Genomic DNA, 13,220 nt, shown 5'->3' with positions numbered 1-13,220 from the left:
ACTAACCACAGAGAACTGATTTTAGCACAGAATGGAAAACAAACAACTTCATAATTGGAGGTGATCAACTTTAAGCAATTTTGCTGATATCCAACCTCAAACAAAGGGTGAAAAACAACCCCATATTTGAAGACCGATGACATCATGCTAATCGATGACTGTTGTAAAGGATTATGTGGAAGAAATGTAATTGGATAAGAAGGGGGAAGGAAAGCTTTGTTTAAAAAGGTATATAAGGTAATGCCTGAAGAAGAGGAGTAGCGACTCTTTGCCGGGTTACCTGGTCTACGGCCGGGTGAACTGATGTAAAGACTCTGCTCAATAAAAACGTACGTTTTTGGGAACCAGTGGTCTGGTCGATTATTGTCGCAACAACCGATGAAAAAAAAAGGCTTGAATCCTCACCAATCACTGGAAACACGTGATATAGAAGATGGCCGGACACGAGGAAGGAAGGAAGTTCAATAACAATTTCCCAAAGGAAATTGGTTAAATACTTGAAAAGGAAAAAAAAAAAGTGTCTTCGGGGAAAGAAGGACAGGACAGCACAGACCCGAAAGATTGAATAGTCTTTTATAATGTAGTTGATTCAATGCTGAAATTTATGACCATCGGGTTGAAGGATAGTTTCTTCCCAATGACTATCTCGCTCTTGAACGTTACACCCACACCAACCTCAACTAAAAACTATGGACTGTCTTTAGTTGCACTAGAGATGTATTTTTTACACTAGTCTAAAGGAGGGTCCTGTCCCAAAACATCACTTATTCCTTTTCTCCAGAGACAACGCCTGAGCCGCTGAGTTACTGCAGCATTTAGTGTCTATCTTCGGTGTAAACCAGCATCTGCAGTTCCTTCCTACACATTTCTTCCCCTGGTCCAGGAACATTTAGTGTTGGTGTTATTAGTTTATTAAATTACCATTTATTATACATTATCTATGTGTGTACGGTCCGGTAAGAATTTCATTGTTCTGTTATATGATAATTAAACACTCTTGACTCTAAATGTGAAAAGTGTTTTTTTTCAAATTGGATGTTAAACATCCACAATGTCTATTTCTGCTGGTGTCTCTCTTAACTTCACCCTTCCTACAGAATCACGATCGAGGATAATAACTTTTCAGTAAATTTATTCATGGAATAAAATGAGATTTGGGGCCAAGAGAGAAGAGAAATAGGCAGGGAGATATATTCTGAGCCAGGCTTGAGGGCAGGAGAGCTGGTGACATTGAAGAACTGAAACGGGAGTGGGTCAGGATCAAGTCAATGGCTTGCTATCGCGACTATAACCTAGCTTTCCAATTAGCACTGTGTTATGAGCAGCTCTGACCTGAAAACTGATGCTAGCTGTGAATTAACCATGGGCTTTCTCAGTTTAAAATGTGAACCTGGCACCTCAATGTGGTTGATGTTTTTGATTTAAATCAGTTCTTCGTAATCTTCAAATAGCTGCATATTTCAGTTACATATTCCCTTCACATAGAATCACAGCCGAGATGGCCGTGGTAAGAATGCTCATCTCCTTGTCCTTAAAGTACAATAATGCATGAGTATTGTGGTTGTTCATTTATTGAATTATTTATATATTATTATGTATTATCTATGTGTGTTGCGATTACAGGTCGCTTACACGACCGCATGCAATAATTTCATTGTTCCATTGCCAGTACATATGCCAATTAAACATTTACAACTCTTGTTAATCTAGCCCGAGCTTAGTATAGTTTAGAGATACATTGTGGAAACAAGCCTTTCGGCCCACCGAGTCCAAGCCGACCAGCGATCCCTGCACACTTACACTATCCTCCACACTCTAGGAACAATTTACAATTTTATCGAAGCCGATTAGCCTACAAACCTGTACGCCTTTGGTGTGTGGGAGGAAACCAGAGATCCCAGAAAAAAATCTATGCAGGTCACACGGAGAACGTACAAACTCCGTACAGCCAGCAACCGTAGTCAGGATCGAACTCAGGTCTCTGGCGCTGTAAGAAAGCAACTCTTCCGCTGCGTCACCGTGCCGCCCAATATCTTAATCAGGAATTTTTAGGGAATACATGTTCCTGGACCAGGCGGATAATGAGGGTAATAGCGGAATTTGCACGAATCAAAGTGAAGTTTGGTTTCTTTATTCGTGACTTTGCAACAAATCAGTTTTTAAAAAAACGTTGAAAACTCATCTGTAAATGCAGAGGCAAGCTGACAGATACCAAGCATAAGATGCTTCAACTATTTGTTTTAGTTTGATGCTTGTAGCCCTGCGTAGTTATAGGATTTATCTTTAGGGTTCAGTGGCGACAGTACATTTTGCAACTGAAGAAACAATCTTCTGTCCAATTTGCAATCGGATCCAAAGCAAAGACACTGAGATTGTTGCTGAAACACACTGCACTGCAATATAACAATTCTACACACAAGGACCTAGATACTGGAATCTTCAGCAAAAAACACAAAGTGCTGGACTAACTCAACAAGTCTCTGGAGAACATGGATAAGCAGTGTTTCGGTTTAGAACCTCCTTCAAATTGCTATATACAACAATTCTATTATCTGCATCAATTGTTTTTGTGCTTTTCCTAATTATTTTTCTCATAATGGCAAGCAATTTGGAACTGATGTGTTACAAAGCTGTGAACTGTTTTTTTGCACCCTGCATCTTCACCTTTGCTCTACCTTCAGTTTAGTTTAGAGATGCAGCATGGAAACAGGCCCTTCGGCCCACTGACTCTGCACCAACCAGCGATCACCCCGTGCACTAAAACTATCCTACACGCCCTAGGGACAAATTACAATTTTTACCGGAGCCAATAAACCTTCAAACATGCACGTCTTTGGAGTGTGGTTGGAAACCGGAGCACCTGGAGAAAACCCTCATGGTCACAGGGAGAAAATACAAAGTCAGTACAGACAGCAGCACCCGTGGTCAGGATTCAACCCGAGTGTCTGATGCTGTAAGGCAGCAACCCTACCGCTGCACCACCGTGCCGCACAAGTTCACAGGGAAATTTGGATCACCTTCTTCCGCGAGTAACTATCGGTTGAAAATCCAGAGATCAGGTGGTTTTCCCATCACGTGACCATTGACCTCTGGTTCCCAGTAGTTCCATGTTATTCCACTTTCGCATCCACTCCCTGCACACTAGGGGGAGACATACAGAGACCGATGAACCTGCAAACCCGCATATCTTTGGGATGTGGGAAGAAACCAGTGCCCCTGAAGGAAACCCCCGCCAGTAACAGGGAGAGCACAGTTGGCGGCACAGTGGTGCTGTTGGTGGAGCAGTGATGCTGTTGTACGCAGGCCATGTTTGTGCACCCAGACAGTGGCTGGTGAGAACAAAGGAGGACCCGGCATGGGATAATTTGTAACTTGGTCTGTGCCCTTTATGTGGTCACTGTTTACATACCTGGGCTGTGCAAAACACTGTGACTTGGCACATGTGACAATAAAGTAGCAATGAATGAATGAATGAATTCATTAAATCAGAAGTCCACCAGAGATTGCCTTTCTTTATTATGCCTTACCAGCTACCTTTATCTATTCCACATTGCCTTTCTTTTCAGTGATGGAGATGCCTGAAGCTCTCACTTGCTCCCCCCCCCCCCACCCCCCCTCCACCATGGATGACCCACAATGCGTGTGGCCTGCATTAAAGTGAGTCAGTCTCACAGTGGAGTTGTCAGTTAGACTTTGCATGAGAGTTCATGTCACACCGTCTGCTTCATGTGCGTATGCATTATTCACACAGAAACCTGTGACTGAACCCAAACAAAACTAAATAGTGTGTACATTCTAACCAAAACACTGCAGTTTCTACCTGATCTACTCTGTTTCAGCTTTTATTAGTTTAGGGATACAGCGCGGAAACAGACCCTTCGGCCCACCGTGTCCACATCCACACTCACGCTATCCCTACACACACACACTAGGGACAATTTCCCCAAGCCAATTAACCTAACCTGTACATCTCTGAACTGTGGGAGGATACCAGAGCTCCTGGAGAAAACCCATGCAGGTCACGGGGAGAAGGTACAAACTCCGCACAGACAGCACCCTTAGTCAGGATTGAACCCGGGTCTCCGGAGCTGTAAGGCAACAACTCTACCGCTGGGTCACCGTGCCCCAAGCTAATAATCCCCACCAGCAGGGAGGACAAAGTTATCTGGTGCATGTGATCACCAGGATCCACAGGTTTCTCTCCAACTGACACCATCTTGATTTAGACTCTAATATCATCACTGACTTGTGGTCCTGGAACACTCTCCCCGACAGAAATGTGGGAGCACCATCACCAGAAGGACTAGTTATTTTATCTTTGTTTAGAGTTACAGGCTGGAAACAGGCGCATTGCTTCACCTGGCTGTGGTGCGGCCGAAACGTTACCTATTTCCTTCGCTCCATAGATGCTGCTGCACCCGCTGAGTTTCTCCAGCATTTTTGTGTACCATTGCTTCACCTTGTGTGTGTGTGTAAATTGGATTAGTAAGTATGCAGATGATACCAATATAGGGGGTGTTGTGGATAATGAAGAGGATTTCCAAAGTCTACAGAGTGATTTAGGCCATTTGGAAAAATGGGCTGAAAGATGGCAGATGGAGTTTAATGCTGATAAATGTGAGGTGCTACACCTTGGCAGGACAAATCAAAATAGGACTTACATGGTAAATTGTAGGGAATTGAAGAATCCAGTTGAACAGAGGGATCTGGGAATAACCGTGCATAGCTCCTGGAAGGTGGAATCTCGTATAGATAGGGTGGTAAAGAAAGCTTTTGGTATGCTAGCCTTTATAAATCAGAGCATTGAGTATAGAAGCTGGGATGTAATGTTAAAATTGTACAAGGCATTGCTGAGACCAAATCTGGAGTATGGTGTACAATTTTGGTCGCCCAATTATAGGAAGGATGCCAACAAAATAGAGAGAGTACAGAGGAGATTTACTAGAATGTTGCCTGGGTTTCAACAACTAAGTTACAGAGAAAGGTTGAATAAGTTAGGTCTTTATTCTCTGGAGCGCAGAAGGTTAAGGGGGGACGTCTTTAAAATGATGAGAGGGATAGACAGAGTTGATGTGGACAAGCTTTTCCCTTTGAGAATAGGGAAGATTCAAACAAGAGGACATGACTTCAGAATTAAGGGACAGAAGTTTAGGGGTAACATGAGGAGAAACTTCTTTACTCAGAGAGTGGTAGCGATGTGGAATGAGCTTCCAGTGGAAGTGGTGGAGGCAGGTTCGATGGTATCATTTAAAAATAAATTGGATAGGCATATGGATGAGAAGGGAATGGGAGGTTATGGTATGAGTGCAGGCAGGTGGGACTAAGGGAAAATAATTGTTCGGCACGGACTTGTAGGGCCGAGATGGCCTGTTTTCGTGCTGTAATTGTTATATGGTTATATTGTTGTGTGTTATGACTGTTGGCAGATGAATTTCCTTCCTGAGATGAAAAAAGTTCTATCGAATCATATTGTCTATGATTCATCTACTCACTTGAACCATCAAGTTGGGTTGTCCTAAAATGGATTGGTGAATCTTAAATAAGGTGCAAAGAAATCAACTAATTCAGCAATCATTACTGCTGAACATCCATCCATGGGTTGGCATCAAATCTGTTTTACTAAACTTCCACAATAGGAAAATGTTTGGAGGGTGCTACCAATTGGGACAGGGCCAAGGAAAATTGAATTTTAATTAGACTGTTATTGACTGAAGTAATTGTTCAGTCTGTTCATTTTTTTAAATTATGTTTCTGATGTTAGCCACAAGATACTGATTGAGGGATGATGAATCAGGTTAACTCAAATAAACAGAATTAAGTTAGCTATTCCTGACTTTAAATGCTAATTATAATTAAAATATTCATACTCTAATCCTCACGGGGCAATTTTGGATGATATGAAAGATCATTCTGCTGTGGGATATTTGCGTTCCAAGCTTTTGTTTACTTAGGGAATCGTTAATTAACTGTTTTTTTCAAGCATGCCGCCAACTTTTTTTCTGCTGTTCAACCCTCTTCAAGTTAATGAACCACATGGTTATTCTGTGAATCATTTTCATCAACTATAATCAGTCATTGTGGTAAGTTGTAGTTCAAGGCATGATGATGGACAATTTTAAAGGCCCTTGTCCCACTTTCCCGAGTTACTCACGATCTCTCCCGAGTTTTCCTCTTGAATCGAACTTGGAGAATTACGGGGTAATAGCCGTTCGTAGGTACTCGGGGGCATTTTTCAAAATGTTGAAAAAACGTCCCGACTTTCCTGATGCCCTGAGTTCCTACGGCTGGCATTATGAGCCGCTACAAAACATCTACGGACTCCTACGGGCTCCTACAGACTCGCTACTGACATAACCCGACATTCCCCGAGTTCGAATCAAGGGGAAAACTCAGGAGAGTTCGCGAGTAACTCAGGAAAGTGGGACAGGGCCTTTAAACTACTGGGGGGGGGATTGAAGGAATTGGTTCTCAGTACAAAACTGATCATAATTTAGCACTGAATTGGCAAAGCCATCACATGAACAAGATATGTAGGAAGGAACTGCAGATGCTGGCTTACACTGAAGACAGACACAAAATGCCGGAGTAACTCAGCGGGACAGGCAGCATCTCTGAAGAAAAGGAATAGGTGATGTTTTAGGTCAGAACCCTTCTTCAGACTGAGACTCAAGGGAGATAGAAACTAGAGGTGGGAAAAGGTTGAACACAAATCAGCCGGAACCAATGACTAAGGAAAGGTGGATCCCACAATGGCCCATTATTGGCTGTGGAGGTGATAACGAAAGGATATTTAGATGTAAACAATGGAAGTATTAGGCAAACTAGGGTGGGGGAGGAGCAAAGAGAGGGGATCCAGGGATTACTTACAATTCTCTAGTCTGCAGAAGGGTTATGGCCTGAAATGTCACTTCTTTCTTTTCTCAAAAGATGCTGCCTGACCTGGCATGAACAACATAGCTAGCTTGCACAATGGTAAACATCTGTATTCTTATCTGAGATTCAGAGGAAATTTGAATATATTTAATTCTGTATTTACCTATGTCATAGAGTCAAAGAGTCATATTCATCCAGTGTGAATTCCGCCCAACTTGCCCACACCGACCAACATCTGAAGAAGGGTCTCCACCCGAAACGTCACCCATCTCTTCTCTCCAGAGATGCTGGCTGTCCTGCTGAGTTAATCCAGCTGTATATGTCCCATCTACACTAGTCCCACCTGCCCATATCCCTCCTGATTAGCATATCAGATGACATTACCTGAAATGTGAAGAAGTCCATCCCCGAAAATTCCTTGTCCCATTGAGCCCTACTGCAAAAGATTAGGGACTAAATATTTGCTCCGATCTCTACTATTCCTGCTGTGAAACGGTTCCTCCCTCATTATCTCTAATTTATTTAAAAAGCGTAATCTGATGGACTATTCTGTTTGCTCAATTATTCCCGCTTACTCTCAACACACAGATCCTGCTTAACGAAAACAATGCATTTCCTGACTGGGACTAAATTAAAATCCCAAAAATCTCACTTTCCTCACCTTTTCCCACTGAGAGGAGGGACGATGCAAACAAGCGGACATGACATGAGAATTAGGTTTGCATCCTAGAAGTTTAGGGGTAACATGAGGGGGAACTTCTTTACTCAGAGAGTGGTAGCTGTGTGGAATGAGCTTCCACACAAGGTGGTGGAGGCAGGTTCGTATTTTTTATCATTTAAAAATAAATTGGATATTATATGGATGGGAAGGGAATGGAGGGTTATGGTCTGAGCGCAGGTATATGGGACTAGGGGAGATTATGTGTTTTAACGGACTAGAAGGGTCGAGATGGTTGTTTTCCGTGCTGTAATTGTTATATGGTTATATGGTTATATGAAACATATAACTAGCTATAAAAATTTCAAAAGAGAGCTGGGATAAACACTTACTATATGTGCATAAATGCTCGATCAACGTACGACATACTCTAATTCAATATAAAACCTTACATAGACTATATTATTCAAAAACTAAAATAAATACATTTTTTCCCAATGTCTCACCCATTTGTGATAAATGTCAGTCACAAGAAGCTAACTTAGCGCACTCTTTTGTTTTCTGTATAAAAATTAAAAAATTCTGGAATGAAATATTTGAAATCTTCACAAAATTATTTAAAATAAAACTTGTACCAAAAGCAGAATGGATCATTTTTGGAATATCGGAAGGTAACCCCGAATTAAATGTGTTTCAAAAGAACTTACTTAATTACGGGCTAATAATGGGGAAAAAAGCTTATACTCAAATTCTGGAAAAATGCTCCAATACCAACAATAAAAATGTGGATTTCAAACATGTTCGAAACACTACACTTGGAAGAGATGAGACTCCTCCTAGCAGGCAAAGCAGACCACTTCCAAAAGACGTGGTCTGCATTTACAGAACTATTACAAGCATAAGGTGCAATAGTAATTTAAAATATAAATGGTACCAGGATCTGGTAACAGGGGGTATAAAATAAATTAAAAAAATCACGGTTGGTATATCCTTTTTTGTGGAGTTTTGTGTTACAATAGAGCGATTGTTTTTCCTTTTTTTTTCGTTTCTTTCTAGAGTCTTATTTCCTTTCTTTACTTCCTTCTCTAATTTCTTCTCCAAGGGGCTTTCTTCTCCCAACACTTTCCTGCACCTTCACAATTCTTGCTCACTTTCCTTACTTCTTTTATTTCTACCTTTTTTAAAGCTCGAAAAACGAAGTGGTACAACAAAATGTAATGAAGATATGTGTGATGTGTATTACTGTAATTTACTGTACTTCTAATTTAAAAATAAATAAATAAATAAATAAAAAGACTTGCACTTATACCAAGCCAATTAACTTACAAATCTGCATGTCTTTGGAGTATGGGAGGAAACCGAAGATCTTGGAGAAAACCCACGCAGGTCACGGGGAGAACGTACTAACTCCGTCTAGACAGCACCTCTAGCCGGGATCGAACCCGGGTCTCTGACGCTGTGAGGCAGCAACACTACTGCTGCGGCAGCCTCGCTAGCAGCTGTTCGGCCTTTCAAAGTTTTTTTTGTTTTTAGTATGTCTAAAAGTGTGTTTTAGTGTGGGGGGTGGGGCAGGAATTGGGGTAAACTGCTTTTTAGTCACTTACCTCGGTGGAATGTAACTTTTCTTCTAGTTGCATTTCGTCCTCCCTCGGGGCCTAAGAATTTGGATTGGTGCGGCCTTTCCCCGAGTCGGGTCCAGAGCATCAGCAGGGGGCGCAGCGCGGACTTTACATCGCGGAGCCGGGCGATCCCCTGCCGAGGGTCGCTAGAAGTAATGCTCCGATCGCTGACCAACGGACGATGACATCCTGCAGCCGCAGTCAGTGGAGCTTCTAGCCGTGGGCGCGGTGTGGACTTTAAGAGCTCCGACCACCAACCTGAGACCTATAACATCGTGAAGCCCTGATCTCCGGTGGGAAGCGTCCGATTCTGGGCCTCCAAGCCGCGGGATGTCCGTCCGTCATGACGTTGGAGTTTCGAGCATCCCGACGAGAGGGCCTGTACATCGGGCAATCCGTAGCGGCGACTGCGGAGGGTTCATGGCCCCGACCAAGGATGAACAAAGGAGGAGGACTGACAAAGTAATTGCCTTCCACCACAGTGAAGAATGTTGATTCCACTGTGGCGGATGTTCATGTTGTATTCTATTGTGTATTGTGCTCTTTTGTTTGTATGGCTGCATGGTAAATCAAATTCCACTGTACCCTAACTGGTGCATGTGGCAATAAATGTGAACTTGAATTTGAACTTGAAATCTTTTAAATCTTCTGCAGGAAGAGTCAATTGGATTAGCACACTCAGGAATTTAATTTCTAATACAATAAGACAGGAAAGGATCCATCTTTCTCAGATTGGGCATCATTTTCTACAGTTAAGATGAGTCACATTAATAATTGTTTTTTTCAATAAAGTGAAAAGATTAGTTATGAATGTAGAATAATTGAGTGTTTTTTAAAACCAATTGCATTAAATTTTGAAAACCAAGTAGTCAGGCAACTCTCTCAACTAAAAGATAAAAGCCAAATGGAATATCATAATCAAAGGCATTTCCAAGATTATTTAGATGCCTCTAGTTTCCATTAGACAGCACTAGATTTGCATTATGCCAGATATCTTCGTTGGATTACTACGGCACAAGCTTTAAGAGCCCAAACAGCCATTTCTCATCCTAGGCTTTTTCTAATGATTTTAATTATAAATGTCCTTTACTTTCTGCAGTTCCTTTGTAACAATTATCACCAAAACCCGACAGTCTAGTTTAGTTCAGAAATACAGTGCGGAAATAGGCTCTTCGGCCCACTGAGTCTGCGCCGGCCAGCAATCACCCTGTACACTAACACTATCCTACAATTTACAATTTTACCAAGCCGATTAACGCACAAACCTGTACGTCTTTGGAGTGTGGGAGGAAACCAGAGCTACTGGAAAAAACCCACGCAGGTTGTAGGGAGAACGTACAGACACAGCACCTCTAATCAGGATCGAACCCGGATCTCAGGCGCTATCAGGCAGCAACTCTTCTGCTGCGCCACCGTGCCACATTTTTGGGAATGATCCTTTTCCCCTACATTCCTGATTTGTAGTCTTTTGTGCCTCTCTACAACTTCCTGTCTGTTTCCTACAAAGCTTTTACTTTTTTTTTTAAACAGATCAATATAGTTAGAGTGCATTTTGAAATAGATCACTTGGCTGTGGTATTTTTGTAAATGTTACGTATATTGAAAATACTTGCTTTGCTGACACAAACCATGTAATGTAGCAACTCAGTAATGCTCACAATAGATTCGTCATCTTTTCATTCAATAAAATTCAACAAAAATATCAGTCTTTTCTGGATCAAACATCAAGATTTTGAATGCATAAAATTGGTAGAGTTGCAGGCAGTGAGGAAGGCTGTCAAAGTACACAGGTCCTGGAGTCAGGATCGAACCCAGGTCTCTGGCACTGTAAGGCACAAACTCTTCTGCCGCGCCACTGTGGCACATTTATCCGCTGAGGCATCTGGAGGGGCCGGGGTGGCGATAGTGGAGGAGATCAATGCAGTGATCATGAGCGGGCCGGCGGTCGATGACGGGCCATGCGGGAGTCTGAGGACGTGCTGCAGGGAACAAACGAGGACCTGGGAGGTGGGGGGGGAACACTGGTGGAGGGGGACGGAACAAAGGAGGACCCGGCATGGGGGGGCAGCCATGGGGGGGGATAAACAATGGTGGAGCTGGTGTGGGGGACGGGCAGGTGGACGGAACAAAGGAGAACCTGGTGCAGGGTACTTTACAACTTTTTTGGTGCCCTTTACGTAGCGACTCTTTACATACCTTGGGGATGAAAAACAAGGAATCTCACTGTGACGCGTCACACGTGACAACTAAATATTCATTCATTCATTCAATAGATGTAGCTCAGCCTCGAAGTGGGTGGAAAAATGACAGATGGAGCCAGGAGGAGAACCTTCAGCCCATTAACTTCATCCTAGCTCACAGAGCTTTTGAATTCCCCACTAATTATCTTTGTGACCTTTTTTCCCCAGCACAGATTCTATCATTCCAAGGGGAAGTGCCAACTGGCACGTTTTTGAGATGTTAAGAGGAAAATGGAGCATTCAGGAAAAACACACAAGGTCATTTGGAGAACATGCAAACTCTACACAGACAGCACCTGAGGTCAGGATTGAACTCACTTCAATGGATGTAGAAGCTTGATTAATTGTACAACTGTGTCACCTACAGAGTAGAAACCTCAACAAATCTAGTACTTGATGAAATCTAGTACTTGATTTACACCTCCTGGTTTAAACTCAGAATATGTCCAAGAGGATTCTTCTGGCTGGAGGAATCTTGGCATTACTAACTCAATGTTGTACTAGATATGAGCAAGGAACTACAGATGCTGGTTTATACCAAAGATAGACACAAAATACTGGAGTAACTCAGCAGATCAGGCAGCATCTCTGGTGAAAAAGGATGAACCCAACCCAAAATGTCACCCTTCTTTTCCCCCAGTGATGCTGCCTGACCCGCTGAGTTACTCCAGCATTTTGTGTCTATCTTTGGTATAAACCAGCATCTGTAGTTCCTTGTTCATATCTAGTACAACATTGAGTTAGTAAAGCCAAGATTCCTCCAGCCAGAAGAATCCTCTTGGACGTATTCTGAGTTTAAACCAGGAGGTGTAAATCAAAATATTGAATCAAGGATAGAGTCTGAAATAAAGGGAAAGAAGCAGAAAAAAGGAAGTATGAAAAATAGTTTGAAAAGTTAGACTTTAAATGTACCTGTTTAAAATGACTTCCACATGAAAGTCTGAAAGAATACGAGTGCTCCTGTGGAAGTTGATTTTCAGTGACAGGGAAGTTGCCTGGCAATATTTTATTTCCATTAAGAATTCACTTAGACTCAAATGGATATGAACATAATAAAAGCATAAGAAAGAGGAGCAAATGTAGTTTGCTCTGCCTTTTAACATAGTCATGGCTGATAGCTATTAACCTCAATGTTACTTTCCTGCCTATTCCCCATATCCCTAGGTTTGTCTACAGTATAAAAAAATCTGTTTATCTCAGTCTTATGTATACCAAATAGCTTCCATCCACAGCGTTCTGGTGTAGAGAATCCGAGGGAAGAAATTCCAGTAATTCCATCTTAAATACCAATTAAATTCTGATGAAATACCATCCAGTTACAGCATTCCTCAACAAGGGAACATTCTTTCAGTATTGACCTTGCAAAGTCCAGCAGAAACTTAAAGGTTTAAATAAAATTACTGAAATTTTTAATACAAAAATTAGGTGATTTTATTTGAACCATTAAGATTTAAAGATTTTTTTTTGTCACTTACATTTTTATTGATTTTTCACAGAGATATATACAAAATGCAACACCATCACCATAAATAAAACAAAATAAGAAAAATGACAATCAAAATAAAAAAAATTAATAGGGAAAAAAAAAAAGTAAATTAAAAAAAAAAATGTAATAAGACCGTGTGGTTCACTTACCAAATTAAAAAAAAAACATTACATTGATTCGTTATCTGGAGATATTTAAAGGTTAATTAGAACATAGAACAGTACAGTATAAAAACAGGCCTTTCAGCCCACAATGTCTGTGCTGAACATGATGTCAAGTTCAACTAATCCCCTCTGCCTGCACATGATCCATAACCCTCCATTCCCTGCATATCTACGTGCCTA

The 13,220-nt window shown here is 41.7% G+C and overlaps 1 protein-coding gene across 1 annotated transcript in view; it reads right to left on the bottom strand.

Annotated features, from left to right (window-relative positions):
• The window catches only part of LOC129709602 (glutamate receptor ionotropic, kainate 3-like), a 593,488-nt gene that overhangs the window by 32,597 nt on the left and 547,671 nt on the right, over window positions 1-13,220 (bottom strand). The gene's annotated exons all lie outside the window — the stretch shown is intronic.

The sequence above is a fragment of the Leucoraja erinacea genome, chromosome 26, assembly GCF_028641065.1.
Source record: "Leucoraja erinacea ecotype New England chromosome 26, Leri_hhj_1, whole genome shotgun sequence".
Classification (NCBI taxonomy): Eukaryota; Metazoa; Chordata; class Chondrichthyes; order Rajiformes; family Rajidae; genus Leucoraja; species Leucoraja erinaceus.
Note: the sequence above shows the minus strand (reverse complement) of the source record. Positions and strands in the feature narration are given on the sequence as shown.